We start from the raw sequence: 3766 nt of genomic DNA on the forward strand, positions 1-3766 counted from the left end.
ATCTCTACAAAGTAAGAGGAATTTCTGTCTGACGTTGGTCACCAGGTATCCCCACTGGGGTAGTATATAGTAATAAAGGTATTTTGGATTTCCTATGACTTTCAGTCCTGCAAATCTACCCTGTGGTGATACAAAGAGCCTTAAAAAATTTACAGGAATCCTGTTTCTTCCTATTTTATTCAAAACTGTTCATTGCCCCTCTTGGCATTATTGAGGACTGCCTACCACTGGGTGAAGGATAAAGAGGTAGACGACCCTATAGCATCATGGGTAATGCCAGAATACTGTAAAAAAAGTGCTGGGAAGAACTTTTTTGGGGTGAGAAGTAGGTATCTCTGGAGTTGGACCTTCTCCCCCCCTAGTTTTTAGACCTTGCATTTACCTTGGTGGGTGAACACAGCTTCATGAGAAGCACTGCAGAAGGTCAGATGCTCCCACAAACCTGGAAGAAAAAGATATTTCCAAAAGTTAGGGTGGTGAATAGAATGGTTGGAGAGTGTGGTGACGGTGGCCATCAGCAGGTGTGCTAGATTGTTAGGAGGTAACTCATTTTTAGTTGAAGCTCAGCATTGCCAGGCTCTTTATTTGCCTAATGTAGGTTTCTTTAAAACGAACCTCCATTACTTTCTTTTATGAGACTCATACGGTAGTGTATTTGTTGTATATGGACCTTGTGGGTACAAATGTGGTCTTTGCTATGAAGTAATATGATAGGCAGTATCAAAGACTAACAAAAAAGTCTCTCCAAGGCCAGATCTTCTTGGTGTTGACTCTTCAACAGATAATACCAGCTGAGAAGAAGAAGCCAGTTCTGTGGATCCTTCTTATTAGAATAAAACTACTTATAAAAAAACTCTGTACAAAATATAAAAAAAATAATCAGCATAGATCCTAGGAAGGCTCACAGTTTCTGGAGGGCATCCATTCATTCCTTGTGGACCTTGCGGATACAATTAATGGCTTTGCTGAGAAATGATATGCTGGACAGCACCAAGGACACACAAACCTACTGCTCCAAGGCCCAGGTTTTCCAGGTGTAGGCTCATCCACTGGCAATACCAGCTGATAAGAAGTTGTCCTCTACATACTTTCTTGTTAGATTTTTTAGAAGGAGTAAATGAGAAAAATAAAGCAAAAACTCAGAATATTCCAAAATTAATAAGCATAGATAGATAGATCCGTTCCTGGTGGGTGCCATAAAATTGCGGGGAAACTCCTTCAAATTACCACAAATGTCTAAAATGGACAGTAGACTAGATCAGTGTTCCTCAGCTAGGATTCCATGGAGACCTATGGTTCCTGCAGAGGTTTCTGGGGGTTCCTTGAGCAATGAGCACTTGGGTCATTTTAACAGATACCAATGTTGAATACATTCTTCTTATTGACCATTAATGTACTGTGAGCTGTGGACAGGGGTGTAGTGGGGCGCACACGGGTGCTCTCACTTTTTTAGGGAATGGGCAAGCATGCCCCCTCTTATTTTGCAAATAATTCTTTGGTGGTCCGTGGCTCTTGCCAGTCCGCCCCCCCATGGGGTCGGGTGAAAGAGACCATGTCTCCTGTTTGGAATCGCAGGCTCAGGGTGGGTTGTTTCTCTGACCCACCCACTCTCCCATCGCAGGTTTGGGCAGGTTCTGGTATCATGACACTGCTCTGGGGGAATTTTCTTCCCCTTTGGGTGACACATAGGCAGGGGTGTAGTAGGGTGGGCACGTTTGCATAACAATGATGTGCGCTCGCTATTGATAGTACGGTGTCCCCTTTTTTTACCATTACAACCCTGGCTGTGGATATATAAATTATGGAAGGGGTTCCCCAAGACCTGGTTCCCCCATTTTAAAAAGGTGGAGTAACACCGAGCTAGATAGTAAGGAAATTAGGGGATTAGCTTGATTAGCAGGTATGTAGGATTTCCAGAAAAAGGTCAGCCATGACAGCCTGCATATTTCTCCCCTGACAGCTTTCCTTGAACACTGTTTTAATAATCATTAAATAGTAACACAATTATTACATTCCTGCTAAGGTTAAATCTTTTTTTTTTTTTTTTTTTTTTTTTACTACCACGACTGATGGAATTTCTATTGGGCACATAAAAATGATCTTTTACTAAGAAGAAAAGATTCTGACCCCTGTAAAACTGTTTCAGATATTTTGCTCGGAATCTTTAGTGTGGCTATCCAATATCATTTTATGAGGCTGTAGTTCACCATGGTGACTATCCCCCAATGTCTCCTGCTATGTATCTTCTGCAGATGTGTAGAGAATACTCAATAAATCATGGCAACCTTCTAAATGAGGCCCTCCAAAGGCCTTTTTACCATGATTTCTGTAAGAAAAAGGAGAACCCAACAATGTTTAGTAATACTAGGTGCCAGTTTTACTAAGCTGTGTACTTTTGTTTATAGATGTATTTGTATTACTGGTTGTTATAATAACAAATCTGAATATTTAGATTTGTATTCAAGGTAAAACGAATAGTGACCCATCCTCATCCTAAGCTGATTCTTGGCTCCCCTGATACCCAAGGGGTAATCTTGGACTACATGCAGCCCACCAATGCTCAATATGCAGTGCTCCCGGCCTCCATTCTGTCCCAGTGGCACTAGCAGGCTTTAGTTATTGAACCGTCAAGCCCAACACAAAGCCAAGATGCCAAATTGAACATCTCCTGCACTTGCTAAACTTTTTATGTATAGGACGTACACACGCTCACTGCCCCATTACCTATATGTGAAGGTCCGTAGCCTATTAAAGAAAATAGTTGCAATATTAGGGGACCCCAACTCTTTTTAGTGGGGGGAGGATTTAGACATTAAAAATATCTGAAAACGTGTAAACTCATGGACAGACTTTTGCAAACACCTGTACAAGATCTTTAAGCATCTGCAAGCATGTTTTAATAAAGTCAGTGGGAAAATGCATCTAGAGCAGGGGTGGCAAACTCAAATACACAGAGGGCCGAAATTAAAAACTTAGACCAAGTCGCGGGCCAAACTTGAAATTTCATGAAAAAAATTAGGAAGTTTTTCCTTTTCATTAGATATAAAAAATTGTCACTAAAATAATGACAAAAGTATCACCATGTAATTCCTAATTGTTTAAAAAAAATTGTTTCTTGGAAATAATCATATAAGCAACGGAGATAAATGGAAAGCAGCAAAGGACATGTTAGGCAAGGAGAATATTTGTGCCCACTATTGTCTATAAAAGTTGGATCGGGATATTGTATGGCAATAGGGTTACTGTGCCGAGGAACAAATTTAGATCAATCCACTGCATATTACTGCATGCTCTTCTTATGTGTTCTTGTTTCTTCTTATTGAGATTAATTGTTTTACTTTGCCAGAGAATGCAATGTGAAACCAAATAAATTGCTACATTCATTTGGTTTCACATTGCATTCTCTAGCACATTAAAACAATGAATATAGCAATATCTCTATGATAATTCCTGATAATAATAATCCTGATAATTCCTGATTATTGAGTACAGGTAATAGTATAAACTCTGCGGGGCCCACGCATAGGCTGCTGTTCAATAGTGATGGCGCTACTACAATTCCCTGCATAACTTGTGTCAATAAAATGCGGGGCCACGCATATGTAGAAAGGCCGCTGGTCTAGAGTGATGCCGGGAATCGTAGTAGCGCATTGTACTCACGTCTATGGAACAGAAGCTTAAATTGAAATGCAGCTAGTCCGCCGTTACTATGGATTGCAGTAACGGTGGGCCAGCTGCAATTCATATTAAGAATTCTTTTGGGGGA

This window comes from Pyxicephalus adspersus, chromosome 3 (assembly GCF_032062135.1).
Source record: "Pyxicephalus adspersus chromosome 3, UCB_Pads_2.0, whole genome shotgun sequence".
NCBI lineage: Eukaryota > Metazoa > Chordata > Amphibia > Anura > Pyxicephalidae > Pyxicephalus > Pyxicephalus adspersus.